The sequence below is a fragment of the Thamnophis sirtalis genome, unplaced genomic scaffold (assembly GCF_051295495.1).
Source record: "Thamnophis sirtalis isolate CommonGarterSnake01/CBP01778 unplaced genomic scaffold, rThaSir2_p1.2 scaffold_9, whole genome shotgun sequence".
NCBI lineage: Eukaryota > Metazoa > Chordata > Lepidosauria > Squamata > Natricidae > Thamnophis > Thamnophis sirtalis.
This window is the reverse complement of record NW_028261389.1, coordinates 10,768,057-10,789,672: the sequence shown is the minus strand read 5'-3', so window position 1 is coordinate 10,789,672 and position 21,616 is coordinate 10,768,057.

The window sequence follows — 21,616 nt, the reverse complement described above, 5'->3', positions numbered from 1 at the left end:
GGAGAACTGGTAGCAGAAATTTTGAATGGTTTGGAGAACCGGCAAATGCCACCTCTGGCTGGCCCCAGAGTAGGATAGGAATGGAGATTTTGCAGTATCCTTCCCCTGCCACGCCCACCAAGCCACACCACGCCCACCAAGCCACGCCCACAGAACCGGTCGTAAAAAAAAAATGAATTTCATCACTGCCTGCAACAGTGAAAATAGCAGGAACTGGACATGGTATAGAGCTCCAGATCTTCTACACATAGAAAAGAGGACTCCCAATTTTGTAGACATCCCATAGAACACTTTGCTCTGAAGATTGGTAAAAGGGAAGGTAAAGATTTCCCCTGTCCAATCATATCCCACTCTAGGGATGGTGCTCATCTCTGAGCACCACCCGGAGTCCTACGGGATTGGGTGGCATATAAATTTATTAAACATTAAGTTAAAGTTAAAGTCTGTTTCTAAGCTGAGGGATCAGGGTTGTCCAAAGACACTTTCTTTTTTTTTCCGACAGATTTTTTCCCCCTTCTACAACACCTTACAGTCATTACATCAACATTGTTATGTCATCATACCTGTACATGTATATAATATTTCGCTTCTATATTTACACACTTTATTCACAGTTCTATATATATTTATATATATATTGTTTTTATTAATTAGTTTTGTTCCTGTTTTGCAGCCATTTGTTCCACATTTCATAATATTCCGACTCTTCTTTATCTTTTAATTTCAATGTTAATTTGTCCACCTCTGCACAATCCAAAGTTTTTTTTTATCACTAATTCGTCCGAGGGGGGTATTATTTTGTTTCCAGCATTGGGCAAATGCTCTTCTAGCTGTAGTTAGCAGATGTGTTAATATGTACTTAATTTTCTTTGTATATTTCCCGTTGATTATTCCCAGTAGAAAGATTTCAGGTTTGTATTTTGTCTGTTCCCCTGTAATTTCACTTTCATGGTCATATTCAGCCGATTCGGACCAGTTCTCATGAACTGGTAGCAGAAATTTTGAGTAGTTCAGAGAACCGGCAAATACCACCTCTGGTTGGTCCCGTCCTCCCACCGCTGCCGTTCTCTGTCCTATAGTCCCTTGTTTTTTAGCTCAGCTGATACGCATGGCAGAGTGGATTGCCGCGCCTCAGCTGAGCTAAACAGCAGCTCATCTCACCAGATTTGGAATCTCACCGCTGGTCATGTGGCTGGCATGACTACATGCCAAACAAAGTGTGTAGAATGCTCTTAACCTTCCTACTAAAGAGGTACCTATTTATCTACTCATGATTGCATGTTTTCGCATGGCTAGGTTGGCAGCAGCTGATGGAAGCCCACTATGTCACATGATACTTGGATCTTGAAATGCCAACCTTCCAGTCAACAAGCCCAGTGACTGCCAGGCAGTGGTGGGTTTAAAAAATTTTTAGAACCTCTTCTGTAGGTGTGGCCTGCTTTGTGGGAGTGGCTTGCCGGCCATGTGACCGGGTGGGCATGGTCAACTTGTAAAATGTGGTGAAACTCACTTAACAACGCTCTTGCTTAGCAACCAAAATGTTGGCTCAGAAACTCTGGCATTTGAAGCACGCAAGTCTTAAAGCTATCAAGTTACAAGACACTTGCACCTCTAACCCTTTAGAAAAAAAACCCAGGGGTGTTCAAACTTGACAGGTTTAAGACTTGTGGACTTCAACTCCCAGAATTCCTCCTCCAATCATGTTGGCTCAGGAACTCTGGCATTGAAGTATGCAAGTTTTAAAACTGTCAAGTTACAAGACCCTTGCACCCCTAACCCTTTAGAAAAAAAACCTCAGGGGTGTTCAAACTTGACAGCTTTAAGACTTGTGGACTTCAACTCCCAGAATTCCTCCTCTCGCTCTTCATCTTGATGATGTCCGGACGGGCGGCGGGAGGGAGCTGGAACCGGTTCTAAATGGCACTGTAGATTTGTGGAACCTCTTCTATAGAAGAGGTTAGAACTGGCAGGAACCCAACCCTGCTGCTCCTTCTCGTCTGAACTCTAGAGGTGGCCAACTCCTGGTTTGTAACTTCTCTGAATATCTTCCACAGTTAAACATACATTTAGTAGTTATTGGAATATTCCCTCTAGAATAGATTTACATTCAGAAATATGTTGCTGGAAACTTTATGTCACTGGTCAGAAAAGGAATTCCATAAAAGTACCTCATTCATGCAAGTTATTAAGCCTTTTCCGTTCCCTTTGTAGGACAGCAAGTTTTACAATGTGACTTCAAGACAATTATGCAACAATTGACCTTTGTTCTGTTTGGTGTGAATTTCCATTGTCTTCCTGATCTTCGGCCTCTGCAGCTTTCCCTTCCAGTTAAACAGGCTGAGCTATTTTCAATACAAATACTTCTAGATCTGGGGATTAATCCAGTATTACAGTGATATTGGTTTTTAGATTAAGCTGTCTACTTCTTATTCTGTAACTAATCATCTACAGTGCTTCTTAATCAACTGGCTAGCCATTGATTGTAAGTTGAGGTAACTTTTAGAATCATGGAATAAGTCAGTTGGAAGGGCCCATATTTGGGTTCTTACTAGGAATAGTCTTGATTGGGCAAGTTTGATTGGGCAAGTTTAATTAGACATACAAGGGATTTTTCTCCGGTACATAAACTCTCAGTGTACATACAAACAACAAAGCGGTAAGTCATAGGGCTTCTCATAAATAATCTGTATGTAGAGCAGAGGTGAGCAACTACTGACTGGGGCTTCCTACAATCCTGGACACCCCGTTTTATGTTTTCAGCCTAGAGCTCTTTTTAACCATGTCTCTGGAATTGATGTCAGTCCTCCAAATGTGATTAATTATGTGCCATCCCACCGCATAGATTTTCTCCATGACCCTAATTAGCTGCATATAAGAACAGTAATGTAAAAATTAGAACTGAAATATACTTCATACTGTTTAAAAAAACTTTTCTCCCTACGAAAAGAAAAATGGAAAATGCTTCCTGTTCTCAAGTGCATAATATACCGTAGTTTGCCTCTTAATAATCACATAGCTAGTTAGTTAGAAATTACTTTGCCAGATTAGTAATAGCAAAGGGAGGGAGGAGCTGATAGGATGGGAGAGAGACATACATAAATCCCATCTCTGGCCTACAATGAGAAAAAACTATATTAAACCAGCTCTAACGTACAGGTGTAAAGAAGAAGAATCTGTTGAGTTGAGAAATATTTATAGGGGTCAGAATTCGATGAATGAATAGATAGATGATAAATGACAGATAGATAGGTAGACAGACAGACAGACAGATAATAGATAGATAAATAGATAGATAGATAGATAGATAGATAGATAGATAGATAGATAGATAGATAGACAGACAGACAGACAGACAGACAGACAATAGACATAGACTTAGAAACAGTAAAAGATTGATAGGAGAGAAATAATAGATGATAGGTAGATGATAGATAGATAGATAGATAGATAGATAGATAGATAGATAGATAGATAGATAGATAGATAGATAGATAGATATTGTTCTGACCTCCTCTCCAGCAAAGTCCGGTCCAACAGTATTTCAAGAGATTTCACAACTACAGACCTTTATCAGGCTTGGAGAACTGCCAGGCCAATATCTTCCAAACACTATGCTGTAGCAGACAATACTTGGCAAGAAGTCAGGAACAGATCTAATGAATTGAACTAATTGTCTCCTGCAAACTCCCCTCCCCTTTCGCTCCTCTTTATTCCCTATGGGAGGGGTCATTCACCTTCCACCTGTGCCTTTACTCCTGAGTCGACTCTTGTTCCTTAGCTGTTCCCTTCGTCTGGCAGGTGTGGCTGTTCTTCTGCCCCACTAATGTCCAACTCATAAGTGATAACAGTCAGATGGCCCTGGCCCCATCTCTACCTCTGACGCAGAGCCTTCATCAGAGCCTTCCCCAGATTCCAGGACTGGCCCATGTTCCTCCCCAACCTCCTCACTGTCTGACTCCGCCATCAGCTCCACTGGTGGGCCACAACAGATAGATGGATGGATGGATGGATGGATGGATGGATGGGTGGGTGGGTGGGTGGGTGGGTGGGTGGGTGGGTGGGTGGGTAGGTAGGTAGATAGATAGATAGATAGATAGATAGATAGATAGATAGATAGATAGATAGATAGATAGATAGATAGATGATAGATAGATAGATAGATAGATAGATAGATAGATAGATAGATAGATAGATAGATAGATAGATAGATGCAGATAGATAGACAGACAGACACAGACAGATAGATAGAGACAGACAGGCAGGCAGGCAGGCAGGCAGGCAGGCAAACAGGTAGGTAGGAATAATAGACAGATACAGAGACAATAGATAGATGAATAAGAGAGAGAGAAAGAATAAGATATGACAAGCTCCCATGAAAGCCATTTGAAGGAAAAGCAAGATAACTAAATATTTCCTTGATGCACCATCAAAACAAACCCCTTTTAGAAAGTTCAGATATAGTCAACCTAGCTGATAGCGTTCTCTTTTGATTTATTAAGTGGCTCCTTTCTCCATAAAGAAAATGGTTGCGATGGTTATGCATGGAGATGCTTGTTAACAGCATCATAAAAATGAACTTAAAATAGCAGTGTTCTCAGTTTACAGGTGTAATTAGACAGAGTGCAAACGATTCTATACTTTTATTAGGAGAATAGCCTTCATTCTGCCACATCGGAACCTTCTCGACTTCCCTCCTTGTTGTTATTACACATAAAAGTTAAGTGAATTATGCTACGCACAATTAAAGTATTATCTAGTCACACTTCCTTGGTTTACACTTCCTGGTAGATCACATGCAGCCACACATATTTATAAAATCAACATAGGTTATGAATCGTACTTTCCATTATTTTGTGTAAACTTTTCATTTAAAAGAGATCATTTTGCAAATGATTGCCAAATAAACTGTGTGCCCACACATCCTATTCCACTTTCCTGTTTTTTTTCCTCTGTTATGAAAACTATGCTGGTATGAAACCAAGCGTCCCAGGACATCTGTATGGAGTAACTGTGTTTTACTGATTGGGCCTGCTTTCCCAATGAAGTCCACATGGACACCATTGTGCCTGGAGAAATCTTCCTGGGCTCTTTATAGGAATTTTGGTTTACTTCAACTACTTTTAAATATTTAAAACAATACCTGTTAGGTGTGTATTCCCACCTTTTTTCCTAGGAGTTGAAGGCTTTGCACACAACTCGCTTTCTTCCAGTTTTTCTCACAACCATCATCCTATGATCATGATGGGGAACCTAGGGCATAGGTGGCACAGGTGGCACATGAGCCCTCTCTGCGGGCACGCGAGCCATCGCCCCAGCTCAGCTCCACCACGCATGCGCGCGTGCCTCCTGCTGGCCAGCTGATACTTTTTTTGGGGGGGGGAGGGAATCATAACATTGAAATGTTGCTAAGTGAACTGTTGTAATTTGAGGGTTACCTGTATAGTCATCCATCTCACCAAAGTTGATTTTGGGGGTACAGACACAAAAAATGGGTAAACCTATATCGTTTTAGGTTATTTATTAATTTACTCTCTGTGTGTGTGTGTGTGTACGAGTGCATGCACACGCGCACCCACACACACATTAAGTGTTTTTTCTTTTGTCAAAGCACCTAGTATGCCTAAATATGGGAGGGAGCTTGCTGCTTTCCTCCCATATTTGGGCATACCAGGTGCTTTGACAAAGAAAAAACATTTAATCATTCCCCTGCCTCAGCTGATAAGGCAGGAAAGCTTATGGCTTAGAGGTTAATATAACGGCCTAATATGTAAAAAACAGCCCAAGTTTGAATCCCAGCTAAGGGTATGGCTATCTGATGAGAGGTAACGAGCTTGAAATAGATCTGTATTAGTCTCCCTTCATTTATTTATCAGCAAAAATGCAATACACACACACAGACACACACACACACACACGGATGTCCAACTCAGAATGGTAAATTGAAAATGATAAACACTAAAACATGGGATGATGTTCCAGAGGCAACAGCAGAAAAGGCCTGTCCCCTGCCAGGTCCTGTCAGATGGGAGTCTTTCACATATGGGACCCCTATCATGCCTCAACCATACAGGACCTAATGGAAAACAGAGATATACCATATTTTCTGGACTATAAGACACATCTTTTTCCTTCAAAAACGAGGCTGAAAATCTGGGTGCATCTCATACATTGAATACAGCATTTTTTGCCTCCCAAAGCCCCACCCCCTTCACCAAAATGGCCATGCTGGGGGCTTGGGAGGGCAGAAATGAGCATAAAATGGGCCATTTTTGCCCCCCAACCCCCAGCAGCACTCTATAAACCTCCATAAGGCTATGCATGAATTTTTTTTTTACAAAAAACAGGCCCATTTTTGCGAAAAATGGGCTGTTTTTTGCACGTTTTGCCCCCCCCCCCCAGCACTTTTCAAGCCCCCCTCCCAAGGCTATTCATGCCTTTAAAAAAAAAGGTGTTTTGGGGAGGTTTGCAGAGTGCAAAAACTTTTTTTTTCCTTTTGGAAAGCTCTTTAATTGATTGATGAGAATTACATTGATCATGTGCTGTGCCAGCAGAACCAAAGTCTTAGGTGCTGCAGATTGTCAGCGATTTCCTTCTCCAGCACATGGATAAATACACCTGGAAACATGTACCTACCTATCTACTCTCTCTCTCTACCTACCTATTGTATTTCTCCTTCTCTTTCTCTATCCCTCTCCCTACCAACCTACCTACTCTCTCTCTCTCTCTCTTCCTACCTATCTATTGTATTTCTCTATTTCTTTCTATTTCTCTCTATCCCTCTACCTTACCTACCTACACTCACTCACTCTCTCCCTACCTACCTACTGTATTTCTCCCTCTCTATCCCTCTACCTACCAACCTACCTACTCTCTCTCTCTTCCTACTTATCTACTGTATTTCTCTATCTCTTTCTATTTCTCTCTATCCCTCTACCTTACCTACCTACGCTCACTCTCTCTCTCCCTACCTACCTACTGTATTTCTCTCCCTCCCCCACTTTCTCTCTCTATCCCTTTATTTACTTACCTACCTAACTACTCTCTCTCTCACCCTACTTACCTACTGTATTTCTCTCTCTTTCTCTCCCTCTCTATCCCTCTACCTACCTATTTTTTTTTAATTTTGCCTCTTCAAAACCTTGGTGCGCCTTATACTCCAAAAATACGGTAATTGAGGGGAGGAAGTCCCTCAGATAACCCAGTCTGATGTCATGTAGGACCTTGAAAAGTCAAAACTGCCACCTTGAATTGGGAGCAAACAGTGCAGCTCACAGAGCAGAGGGGTAACACGTGTCCTTTGAGGATTAGATAGATTGGTTGTTGTAGAAATAGCTAGTTTATACTATTAGGAGAAAGTAAAAAGTTGAGGTTTGATGTTGCTGTCTTATTCCACTGCACCAGAGGGAGTCAGAAGTCAATGTCTTTTTTTTCTTTTCCCTCTTCTTTGCTACGCTTCTCTCTTCCCCTTCCTTTTGTTTCCTACTATTCGTTTTTGCATTTTTGTATTTTATATTATAAACTAATAAAAAACTGTATCAATAAATGAAATAAACACCTCCCAAACAATCATAAACACAAAAGAAAGCCCCAAGAATATCTCCTTTTGGTAATTTTTCTGCCCCTTCCTCCAGCAATAAGAGAGAAAGGTTGATACAGTCTAGGACAAATTTGTAACATTCACCCATCACTGCTCTCTTTCCACTATACCAGGGGTTATCAAACTCAAGGCCCAGGGGCCAGATCTGGCCTGCAGTGTGCTTAGACTTGTCCTGCAGAGCCACCCTGGAAACAACAAAGGACTAGCCCGCAGGACAGTGGTGGGATTCATTTTTTTTTTACTATTGGTTTTGTAGGCATGGCTTGGTGGGTGTGGTGTGGCCTGGTGGGCGGGGCAGGGGAAGATTGCTGCAAAATCCCCATTTGCTCCCAATCAGCTGGGACTTGGGGGGGCAGAGAATAGATGGGGGCGGGGCCAGTCAGAGGTGGTATTTACCAACTACTCAAAATTTCCTCTACCAGTTCTCCAGAAGTGGTCAGAACCTGCTGAATATGATCTCTGCCACAGGGTCTCTGCCAGTGAAAACGGAGTTCCATTTTCACTGGCAGAGGGTTGAAGGAAGCCATTGCAGCCAAAAATGGTGCCCGGGAGCCTGTTTTCTCTGGCAGAGCACTCGGGCCACCACAGGCACCCCCAACACAAGTGACGTCGAGCTGGCCACACCAGAGGTGGGTTCCTACCAGTTCGGACTGGTTTAGCTGAACCGGTAGTAATTTGGTGGCCTGAGTCGCTGAAACTGGTTCTCCTATGGGGCCGCCATCTTTATTTTCGGTTCTGTGCATGCACAGAAGAAATGTAATTGCACAAATTTAATTTTTTTAAATGTTTTGTGCACGTGCAGACCTATTTTTGTGCAAATACACACACTGAACCAGCAGTAATGCTGGGAGCAACCTACCCCTTGGCCGCACCCATCCTGGCCATGCTGACCTCCCCCCCGCCCCAAGACCAAACACAACCCTGATGCGGCCCTGAATGAAATTGAATTTGACACCCTTACACTATACAGCAATTGTGGATCATCCCTATGGGTCAGGGATGACATCATTTCATGGCCAATGGCTACAGTTGACATCATCATGGCAGTGTGCAGGACCAAAACTTTGGTGGTTCTTCTTCTTCTTCTTCTTCTTCTTCTTCTTCTTCTTCTTCTTCTTCTTCTTCTTCTTCTTCTTCCTCTTCTTCTTCTTTTTTTACAGATTTGGGGGATATTTAAGCAGAGCCTGAAGACATCCAATTTGGCCGTTAATATGCCTCAAACCCCGGGCTGGTTTATTTGAGGAGAGAAGGAGTTGCTTAAGGATGAAATGTTTGCCTTCAGCTTCTACATCAGACGTCTGCACACAGCTAGATTTCCTTGGCTTTGTAATATTGTCAGGAAGCCAAACCCGAATGATGGCAACGGGACCTGTCTTCCATCTGATAGAAATTAATGGTTTTGTTGCAAAATCAAGGCATTTGACACAGGACGAGTTTACATTAAAACATATCCATGAAGCCCACACACCCTTATGTAGAGAAATAAGAGAAGTTCTCTTTGCTTTATGTCGAGCGGATTCATCTTAAAAGGACTAATTTGTGCTTTGAATTAGCTCATTTCTAACGGAGACGTATTCCAAGCTCTGTTCAGCTAGTGGGAGAATTTAGCTAACCTTGGTTGATTTGGAAAATGTAAACACAGTTGGACCTAGTTAGTAATTGGATGGGAAACATGAAGAAATGCCAAAGCTTCAGGCTAGACTGGGAAGTTGAAAACATCCTGGAAAATGGCTGCAGTTCTAAAATATTACCGAGAAAACAACCAAAGTCAAGCTTTACTTGAAAAAGACATTACTCATTAGGAACTCTGGACTTTCTCACACATATCCACAAATGCCTTCTGCATGGGTATGTAGTAATGCATACTTTCTAATCTCTTTATACGTCTCCTCTGCCCCCTCCTCAATTTCCCACACGTTTAACCAGTAATGGAAACAACCAACTTCAAGATTCTTTTGAGCAGATGGTGGAGAACAATGGCCACTTTATGACTTGTGGACTTTAATTCCCAGAATCCCTGAGCCCTCATGGCTGGCTCAGGAATTCTGGGAGTTGAGGTCCACAAGTCATAAAAGGGCCATCGTTCCCCCACCTCTGGTTTAGATGATGTACACCCTGGTTTTGGGGGACCATTACATTTTTAAAGGTTCATGCAAAATATTGCTTTGAGCATCACCTCAGTTCACTGCATGGTATTGAGATGATTCTAAAAAATAGGTAAAATGAAACCTTTCCTAAATTTAGTAACTTACCATCTACATCTATCTATCTATCTATCTATCTATCTATCTATCTATCTATCTATCTATCTATCTATCTATCTATCATCTATCATATATATGTCTCTCTATGTGGGCACGCGCGCACACACACACACACACACACAAAATATGTATGTATGTATGTATGTATGTATGTATGTATGTATGTATGTATGTATGTATATATTTAAAGTCACAACCCCTGGTATGCCCAAATATGGGAGGAAGATTACTACTTCCATTCTCGGTCCTTTGGCTCGTCACAAGAGACCACCAGACAGAAACCCAATATTTTTTTTACTGTTGCCTTTTTGTTACATTTGTTATATTTGTGCTGATAAATAAAGGGAGACTAGTATAGATCTATTTCAAGCTATTTAGCTCTCATCAGCTAGCCATACCCTTACTGGGATTTGAACCTGGGCTATATTACATACTAGGCAGACATCTTAGCCATTAGGCCACAGGCTCTTATCCGTTATCAGCGAAGCCAGGGTGAAAGGTATCTATTAGATTTTTACAACCCCTGGTATGCCCAAATATGGGAGGAAGATCACTACTTCCATTCTCTGTTCTTCGGCTCGTCACAAGAGACCATCCAGGCAGAAACCCAATATTTTTACTGTTGCCTTTTTGTTCCTAGTATGTAATATAGCCCAGGTTCAAATCCCAGTAAGGTTATGGCTAGCTGATGAGAGCTAAATAGCTTGAAATAGATCTATACTAGTCTCCCTTTATTTATTTATCAGCACAAATACAACAAAATGTAACTCGAGCAATTTCAACCAAACTTTGTACACAGATGATTTACTCCCTGGAAAGCAATACTGTGATGATAAGACACCTCTCAGGGTATGCATTCTGTTAAGATACATCCTGTTGTGCCTTAAAATGGCTTCTACTGTACTGCCATAAAATGGCTTCTACTGTACAGTGCAATGGAGTTGCCATGGTAATGATTTCACAGTACTCCACAAAGGGGGGGGGGTCCCTCTGGTAAGGGGAAAAACCGAACGTTAGAAATTATGTTTAGTCCGGACATTTCCTCCCTATAAATAAATACCCAGGATTCCTCCGCCAGCTACAATGACTTCAGTTCTGGGAATTGAAGTCCATCCATTTTAAAGCTGCCATGGTTGAGAAATATTGATCGAGGCCTTGCCATCAAATAATTATTGACTATTTCACAACAAGATCTAGGCCATGTCTGTTAATGCTTTTGCAAACCTTGGCTGAATAAATGAGTACGTTTTCTGTTCCTGACTGTTTTTGTGCAGAGACCTTGTTTAATCCCAGAATAGCATTAATCTGTACATATTTGAATGGTCATCAGCATCAGCCAACATTGCAGTGTGAATGAAAATAATTTGTCTCAACTGCATCAAGCAAAAACACATTGCTAAAATTGCACAACTTTGGGTGGGGATGTGGCATTGCTAGGCATTTCAACCTGAAAAATCTGAGAAATATACTGTATTTTTGAAAAATGAAACTATTAAAAAAAAAGGCTCTGTTATGATATCTTATTCTTACAAAACAAAATGTGAAACAAAATATAGGTAGTCCTCAACTTACAACAGTTCATTTAATGATTGCTCAAAGATACCACGGCACTGAAAAAAGTAAGTTATTACAATTTTTCCAAACTTATGACCAACACAGCAACCCCATGGTCACGTGATTTACATCTGGATGCTTGACAAATGGTTCATATTTATGACTGTTGCAGTGTCCCTGTGGGGTCCTGTGATGACCTTTGGCAAGCAAAATCAATGGGGAAGCCAGATTCACTTAACAACCGTGCTACTAACTTACCAACTGCAGTGATTCACTTAAGAAATGTGGAATAAATGTCATAAAACAGGGCAACGCTCACTTAACAAATGTCTCACTTAACAACAGAAATTTTGGGCTCAGTTGTAGCATTTGTAAATCGAGGACTATCTGTATAGAGATATACAGATATGTAGGACAAGGGGGCGTGCAACATGTGATAGAATAATAGGACTGGAAGGGACCTTGGAGGTCTTCTAGTCCAACCCCCTGCTCAAGCTGGAGACCCTTTAGATCAGTGTTTCTCAACCTTGGCAACTTGAAGATGTCCGGACTTCAACTCCCAGAATTCCCCAGCCAGTGAATGCATTCGCTAGCTGGGGAATTCTGGGAGTTGAAGTCCGGACATCTTCAAGTTGCCAAGGTTGAGAAACACTGCTTTAGATCGAAGGAGATATGTAGGTAGAAGTAGATTGTTTAAAAATGTACATGTTGATGTGTGCCTAATGTTGGAAATGTAATCAGATACTCGGCACATATTATCACATGTGGTGGACATGTGCAAAAGCAAAAAAAAAACAAAAATGGACAATAATACATATATGGTTAGAAAAATTATTAAAGCAGCATATGGATAATAAGCCAGAAATATTTTTGTTAGGTATAGCACCAGAAAAGTATGATTAAGGGAATATATGTTTAATATTGTATGTTTTGACAGCAGCAAGAATTGTATTTGCACAGCCCTGGAAAAATGAAGAAACACCTACTGAAGAAGATGTAATTAGGAAAATACTAGTCTGTGCAGAAATGGACAGATTGATATTAAAGAAAAAAGAAAAAGAAGATACAGAATATTTTCAAACATGGGACATCTTTTATCAAGGGTTGAATAATAGAGGTAGGAATTAGGAACTGGAAAAGTACTATTATGTAAGCAAATTGAGCCGGACAATATACTGTTCACAAGAGCACTTATGCACATAAAGAGAACATATATAAATAAACTGTTTTTTAAAAAAAGATGTACATGTTGGAAGTCAACTGACATTGAGTAGGCTCAAATTCTAGTACTCCCTCAACCTTAGAAGCTCAGTGCATGAATCTGGATCTCCTAGCCCTACCCATCTTTCAATGAGGTTATTGTTGTGGGGAAAACTCAAGGACAAAATATACGTCTGCTACTGTGAGCTCCTGCAAGAAAGCTAAAACCAAAGTACTTGGATAAATAAAACTCTTGCGTTCCTCCTGCTTTAACCTGTGTAATTAAAGGTTAAACAACAACCCCCTATCACGGTATTTTCTTGGTCTTTTAAGTATCTTTCTTCGTGAAAAGGTCATGGAAAATTAAAAGCTGGGTCAGTTTTTACTAATTTGCCTAGTAAAGGTACCTCTTGACATTTTTTCCCCACTATTCAAAAATAAGAAAGGATGCAAAGCAACTGAGGATTGAAACTGTGTGAAAATATTTGTGTAGCATGTATGTGCAACATCACAGCTTAGTTGGCTTTTCCTTTTATCAGGTGGAAAAGTTGCTCTTTTTTTTTTCCTGCAATGCTGGCTAAGTGAAGTTAAACATTTCTTGAATGAAAAGCCAGAATAAAGCCGCAGTTAAACAAATAGCAGGCGCTTATCAACACACTCTGTTGAAAGGTTGGCATAAGGAGGTTCTAATATTGGTTCCTACATGCCACATCCTAAACTATGGTTCATAGGATCAGCATTTACCTCTGGGATATCTGTTCAAATACATGCTTGTTGATCAGAAAGGTTGGCAGCTCAGCGGTTTGAATCCCTAGTGCCATGTAATGGAGTGAGCTCCCATTAATGTCCCAGCTTCTGCCAACCTAGCAGTTCGAAAGCATGTAAAGAATGCAAGTAGAAAAATAGGAACCACCTTTGGTGGGAAAATACATAGTGTTCCGTGCGCCTTTGGCATTTAGTCATGCCGGCCACATGACCACGGAGAACGTCTTGAGACAGCACTGGCTCTTCAGCTTTAAAACGGAGATGAGCACTGCCCACTAGAGTCAGGAATGACTAGTACATATTTCTTTCATCAACTGCTTTGGAAAATAGGTTGACTCTCTCCTCTTTGTGACAGTCGCTCAGTATATTGGAAGACTGATGTCACTTCTCTTCATTAGACTGGAGAACTCAGTTCCTGCACCTGTTCTTCATATGTTTAAGCCTCCAGTCCCCTATTCCCTTTATTTCCTTTCAATTTTGTGAAGTGAGGTACCAGGTTCCCTTAAGAAGTAATTCTTCTCTTTCTCTTTTTTTAAAAAAAAACAGGAAATGCTGAACACACACACAAACGCACACACACACGAATAAGCTGATAATTTCCCAAGAGAATTCATTTTCTTATTTATTATTTGTGAAGAAAACTCTAGTTTGAAAGTTATTAATCACTTTACAGCTGAATAATTTCAAAACGTATTTATGTCTTCAGGAAAAATAATGCTGAGAATATTTCATGACGAAAAATACCAGCTGTTACACTCAGGAAAGCTTCAGAAATTAAAATCAATCAGTTGTGTGATAAATAGGATGGATGCACTTACATGCTGAACAAAACTAAAACTTTGGAACTTGTATCTCATCATTCTTTCTGGATTAATTGAAGGACAGATACAAATGGATTATGTTACATTCTTCCAAATTATCTTTTTAAGAACTACCCTTTAAAGAAACCATTCATTTATCTCTAGTTCATTGCTAAGACATTTCTTCAAATTGATCAGCCCTTGTGGGGTCAAAGCTACGCTGGTTAAAATTCAGGATGACATAAATGCTGATAAAGATCACATTAAAATAATGGACACTGCTAGTTTTTAAAAGGAAAATTTAAAGAATTGTGTCATTCAACTAGACATACCAGTTCCTGCAGCTGTTCTTCATATGTTTTAGCCTCCAGTCCCCTAATCATCTTCGTTGCTCTTTTTCTCTGCACTCTTTCTAGAGTCTTAACATCACTTTTACATTGTGGTGGCCAAAACTGGATGCAGTTTTAAGTCAAGAACTACCTGTATTGTACCAAAGGTGCTTTTTTCAAGAGGCAACTACAATTTCTTGAAAGAAAGTTGCCTCTTTAAAAAAAAACACCTTCGGGTCAACTATGTCCTGGATGACTGAGAATCTCCATAGATAGCTATAGGTAAAGATAAAGGTTCCCCTTGCACATATGTGCTAATCATTCCCGACTCTAGGGGGTGGTGCTCATTTCCATTTCAAAGCAAAAGAGCCAGTGCTGTGTGAAGACGTCTCCATGGTCATGTGGCTGGCATCGGACCTGGGTACCTGAGAGACCGCCTCCTGCCGATTACCTCTCTCAGACCAATTAGATCGCACAGGTTAGGTCTCCTCCGGATTCCATCTGCCAGCCAATGTCGGCTGGCCACTCCCCGGGGGAAGGCCTTCTCTGTTGCAGCTCCGGCCCTTTGGAACGAGCTCCCTGTTGAGATCCAGACCCTTACTACCCTCCCGGCCTTCCGCAAAGCCACCAAGTCCTGGCTGTTCCAGCAGGCTGGGGGGAGCTGAGAAGCATCTACCTCCACAGAAATTGTGAATGTTGGTTTTGTTTTTAATATGTTGTCTTTGTCTCATTCCCCCCTTTCCCTTGTCTTTTGTGAGCCGCCCGGAGTCCTCCGGGAGTGGGCGGCATACAAGACAAATACATAATAATAATAATAATAATAATAATAATAATAATAATAATAATAATAATAAATAAGGTCACAATCATAGACATCGCAATACCAGGTGATAGCAGGGTCGCCGAGAAGGAACATGAAAAAATCGCAAGATACCAGGACTTAAAAATCGAAATTCAACGACTATGGCACAAACCAGCAGTGATAATTCCAGTGGTAATTGGCACACTGGGTGCTATTCCAAAAGCACTGGAATTACATTTAAAACAGTTAAAAATTGACAAAATCAACATCAGTCAAATGCAAAAAGCCGCACTGCTTGGATCTGCACGCATATTACGAAAATACGTTACGACGTCCTAGGCCCCTGGGTGGGGCCCGACTAGTAACCAATGCCAAATCCGGCGAAACAACTGGCCGCTGTGATACAATTGTATAATAATAATAATAATAATAATAATAATAATAATAATAACAACAACAACAACAACAATAACAACGACTACTCAACGCCGAAGGGGCACGGAGCGCTGTTATCTTCCCACCAAAGATGGTCCCTATTTATCTACTTGCATTTTTTACGTGCTTTCAAACTGCTAAGTTGGCAGAATCTGGAACAACTAATGGGAGCTCACTCTGTTACGCGGCGCTAGGGATTCGAACCACCAAACTGCCAACCTTTCTGATCGACAAGCTTTGCGTCTTAGCCACCGAGCCACTACATCCATTGTAGATACCTATACTTTAAACCCCCTCCCTCCAGTTCTCAGTTCTTTGCAAAAGATTTCAGAGAGTTGTGCAGGAGCATTAGCAAAATGAGGTTAAAAAAAGTCAAATTGCGGCTCCCTGGTGTTAAGGGCCCTATTGCAGCTGAATTAAAGAAAGGAGAGGAGAGTAGAAGGCGTAGGCAGAGAAAGAAAAAAAATAATTATGCAAATGAAAGTTTGCTAATGTCAGTGGGCTCTGACTCAGTATTTGCAATTTTTAATATGCAATCCTGTTTTACATCACAAGCGAGAATTCTTGAGGATTGATGTCTACAAGTGGTTCAGTTGCTACCCTTATGAAATGGATCAAATGTATTCCCCCCCCCCGCTCCCCAAGTTTATTGTATGTGTGATGCGTGAATACCGAAATTCCCACAGTGGAGGAATGGATTGTAAAAACGTCAGAACGAGCTGGAATGACAAAACCGACCTGTTTTGGTCACACACACACACACACAAAACCCCCACAAAAACTTTTGGAAAAAAATTGGAAACCTTATATGGGATTTTTTTGCTGAAAGAAAAAAAGAAATGAAAAGAAAAGATTTATGGATTTGAAGCCAAGTTTCACCTAATCTGTACTGTACTGTACTGTTTTTCTTGCCTAAGTGTAAAACTATATTTTCTCTATGTTGAATTTCATTTTTTTTAGATAGGGCCCAGTGTTCAGGGTCTGCCAAGATCCTTCTGGATCTTAAACCTATTTTCTGGGATATTGGCTATTCCTGCCAGCTTAGTGTCATCTGCAAATTTGATGAGTTCCTGTCTGTCTGTCTGTCTGTCTGTCTGTCCGTCTGTCTGTCTGTCTGTCTCCATCCATCCATCCATCTATCCATTCATCTATCTATCTATCTATCTATCTATCTATCTATCTATCTATCTATCTATCTATCTATCTATCTATCTATCTATCATGTCTGTCTTTTTTCTGCTCCAACTCCCAAAACTAAAACAAACCATGGAAATATCTTCCCCCCTGTTTTTTTGATAATGTTCCAGATCGCTTTGTGTTTTATTTGCAAAACAAAATACAGCTTATGAGCAGAAACCTAGGTCCTTTACCGTGTTTCATTCTAATTCATTCAAGGAAATAGGGCATGAATAATACTGCATGACATTCTCCCACTGATGTCACACTTATGCTCCACTCCATAGAAGGTCATCTTCACATCAGAGAAACATAAAATTGCAAGCACAATTCACAACTCATTTCTCCTCCTAAATATCCTGCCCGGACTTTTGTTTGAAGAATCAATTTTGGAGGAAGGGATGGGGGAAAAGGGAGCTTCCGTTTACAAATGCTTAGAAGCAAAATAACTGGAAAACAGATGGCTTGAAAAACTACGAGAAACAGGTAAGAGTGAGACACAGATGGGCAATATTGCACTGAAAGAAAGATGACAGAATGTAATAGCCCAAACCTTTGGGCAGGTTTTCTAAAACATGTTTTTATCCCAGCTTTATTATTTTTATAAACAAGGCAGCAAGCATCCTGAATAATATTCCTTCCTCCTCCTATTTACTCTGCATCAATTTGCTGATGAAACTCCCTCATCCCACATTATAATTTTCAGGATCATTTTAACTCTCATTAATGCTGATGTGAATTTAATTTCCTTTGCGTAAAGAGAAATGCAATTGAAACAGGAGTGCTGGGGAAAAAAAATCAAGAGAAAAGCTGACATCAGCAGAACCGGGTCAAATATATCTGACTTCATCCCACCCTACCCCCACCTTCCGATCACAACTGAGCCCAAATTTTATGTTGTTAAGCAAGACAGTGGGTAAGTGAGTTCTACTCCATTTTACAATCTTCCTTGCCATTGTTGTTATGTGAATCGCTGCCATTGTTAAGCGAGCCACATGGTTGTTAAGTGAATCTGCCTTCCCCATTGTCTTTGCTTGTCAGGAGGTCGCAAAAGGGGATCACGTGACCCCCCAGGCCACTGCAACCGTCATAAATACGCGTCAGTTGCCAGGCATCTGAATTTTGACCACGTGACTACGGAGATGTTGCAACTGTCACGAGTGTGAAAAATGCTCATAAGTTGGAACTTTGAGTGGTCAGTAAATGAACTGTTGTAAGTCGAGGACTTCCTGTAAACTGTAAGGGAATTTCTTTAAAGAGTATCAGAAAGGAACAATCTAGAGTTTTTCATATCTACCAAGCCTAATAGCATGAGATCAGTTTCAGTTCCTCCTTCTGAAGATCTGGGAGAGAAAAATTGCAGAAGGCTCTTTTCCCCTTAAGCTATGGAGTTAATTTGTCACTGAGGTAAATGTGACTTCCAGATTTCCCAATTCCTACACTTAACTCCTGGATTATTCCCATCATTAGCAAGTTAGTCAGAATTAGTAATGTCCTCCAGATGTTCCATATGCTGGGGTAACCATGTGGCATTTTAAAAAGGTTTACAGCTTCCAGTGAAGGCCAGAGCAAGCTAATGACATGTTTCTCTGGTAGAAAATCTAGCTCAATTTCCAATGAGGTCACAGACAAAAATCCAATGGATTTTATTTGTGTGCGTTGACGCTCACCCAGTTGCTAAATGCCGAAATCCTATGTGAGGACAGAGATGGAAGACTACTGTGGGAAAAATCCACAGCTAAATCTTTGTGCAATCCATGCTCTCCTAATCCATGGCCTTAGAAAACAGTAAAATAAGCAGAACAGATTATCTCACCAAGATCAAACTGTCTGCACTATCTCAGTGAAGATTCCTGTAGTAAAACCACTGCCTGTCAGAATTGTTGGTTTTATAAGCTGATTTTTATTTATTTATTTGAAAGTTCTACGGTGCATTCTTAAGAAACACGAGGACTGGAACACAGAATAGCGCTGATCTGGATTCCTATATGTGCTACCGTTGATCTCCAGTATATGCAAGGTCTTTCTCCATGGCTCCACATTATAACTTTTTAAAAAATGTTCTTTTTGTGTGCAAAAATAATTTGTGTGCATGTTCAGTGTGCATGCGCATTTCCACCAGAAAAGGTCTGTGCATGTGCACAACATTAGAAAAGGGGGGGGGGAGCATAGAACTGGTTCGGGCACATGTCCGCCCAAGTTACTACTTACTTGGCTGAACCAGGCTGAACTGGTAGGAACCCACTTCTGTCACGGGAGGAGGTGGGACACATGATAGCTCAGCAGTTAAACAGGCTGAGCTTGTCAGCAGAAAAGCCAACAACCTGGTTTGAGTGCTGTGCGATGGAGTGAGCTTCCGTTCCTGCCCCAACTCCTATCCATCTAGCATTTCGAAAGCATGCAAATGTGAGTAGATTAAGAGGTACTACTGTGTTTCCCCCAAAATAATACAGGGTCTTATTTTCTTTTGAATCACCCCCCCCCCAAAAAAATAAATGCTTGGCCTTATTTTTGGAGAGGTCTTATTATTTTTGAGGTGCAGGAGGTGACGAGCATGGACACCTCATGGCTGTGTTGCATGTCGCTGGGCCTGCCGCTCTTTTAGCAGCAGCCATTAGTGTGACAGAAGGAGCGCGGGGGCTAGGGTTGCGGAAGCGGCTGTTAGGTAAGGGTGTGTGGAGTGCATGGGGCATATCCAACCCCTTCCCCCGCTCCAGTCTCACCTCACCTCGTGTTGTTTGCATGGCAACCAACCAGAGGAAATGGCGAGGACCAGCTGCGCATGTGTTTATTTTCAGGGAGGGCTTATTTTCGGGGAGGGCTTTTTTTGGCGCATGCACTCAAAAGCCCGATTATCCAGGGAAGTCTTATTTTCCGGGAAACTGCGTACTTTGTTAGGAAGGCAACAGCATTCCATGCATTTTTGGCATATAGTCATGTTGGCCACATGATCATGGACAATGTCTTTGAACAATACTGTCTCCATTAGCCAAGAAATGGACATTGTCTGGCCTGCAGCGGTTCCTTTAAGAATCTTTGGCCTGCCACACTCTTATTAAGTGGGGTGTTTAGCAAGGGGTAGAATGTGTTGTTTTCAAAATAAAAAATTCCTTCCTAGAAGCTCAAAGTCATCTTTTGTCTCCCAAACCTTTGCACCTGATCGGAAGCAGTTGGGCCTAGGTGCTAGCATGGAAGAAGAAGATTGGACCATGTGATGGATTGTGGGTGTGGGGACAAGATCATGAACTTTTAACTGGGTGGGATTCTGATGTAACTTCCAGAGTTGGAAACCCCACAGCACGATGCCAACATGCCTGCCTTATTAAATTGGAACTTTAAGCATAGATTTGCCTTTGACTCTGATTTAATTCTGCATGATATTTGGAACGCTGACAGACATGAGCACCAAGCCCTAGAATCAACCTTGACTGGCCAGGAAAACCTTTACCTTTGTTATGTCGCAGTGCAAATGCTCACACTCTATCCCCAACCTTTTGTATGAACTAACGAATGAGTGCTGTGAAGAAGACGAAGAAACGTTGAAAGCAATGAGATGGTTTTGAGTTACCTTAAATATTATTACCTATTATGAGAGTCGTCTGATGTAGTGATTAAAGGCAGCAAGCTAAAAACCAGAAGACTGTGAGTTCTAGTGTTGCCTTAGGTGCAAAGTCACCTGGGTGATCTTGGACAAGTCCTCCTAAAAAGAAGGTGGCAGGGGAAACCCACTTCTGAAATCTTGCCCAGAAAACTTCAAGGACTTGTTCATTTTGTTGCTTGGATGTCAAGGTTAACTTAAAGGTATCCAAAACAAAAAACTAAAAGAAAATGCACCACCTTATTAGAAGATATGGACATTCATTGTCAATTACAGGTAGTCCTCGACTTACAACAATTTGTTTAGTAACCATTCGAAGTTACAATGGCACTGAAAAAGTAACTTATGACCTTTTTTTTTTGGTATTATGGCCATTCCAGCATTCCTATGGTCAGATGGTGATTTGTGACCTTCTGACAAGCAAAGTCCAGGGAAAACCATATTCACTTAATGACCGTGTTACTAACTTAGCAACTGCAGTGACACGCTTAACAACTGTGGCAGAATGTCTTAAAATAGGGCAAAACTCACTTAACAATTGTCTCACTTAGCAACAGAAACGTTGGGCTTAGTTGTTGTTGTTATGTCAAGAATTACCTCCATGGCACGACAAAACCGCGCTCATCAAAATAGCGGTGATAAAACCGCGTCGCTAAAGCCGCGACATCATCACCGCGCGTCATCACCGCTGCGACAACAGCGCGGCGACAGAAGGGCGCTTTAAAACAGCGCGGCGGCAAAAAGCCGATTTAAATTAAGGTAAGGGTTAGGATTAGGTTTGGGGTTAGGTTTAGGGTTAGGTTTAGGGTTAGGTTTAGGGTTAGGTTTAGGGTTAGGTTTAGGGTTAGGTTTAGGGTTAGGTTTAGATTTAAGGTTAGGTTTAGGGTTAGGTTTAGGGTTAGGTTAAGGGTTAGGATTAGGTTTAGGGTTAGGTTTAGGGTTAGGTTTAGGGTTAGGTTTAGGGTTAGGGTTAGGGTTAGGTTTAGGGTTAGGTTTAGGGTGCTGAGTGCTTCGGAAGGCGCGGATTTGCCCTCCGCGGTTATGTCATCGCGGTAGGGTCGAGTTTTTCTTAGTGCTTCGGACGGCGCGGATTTGC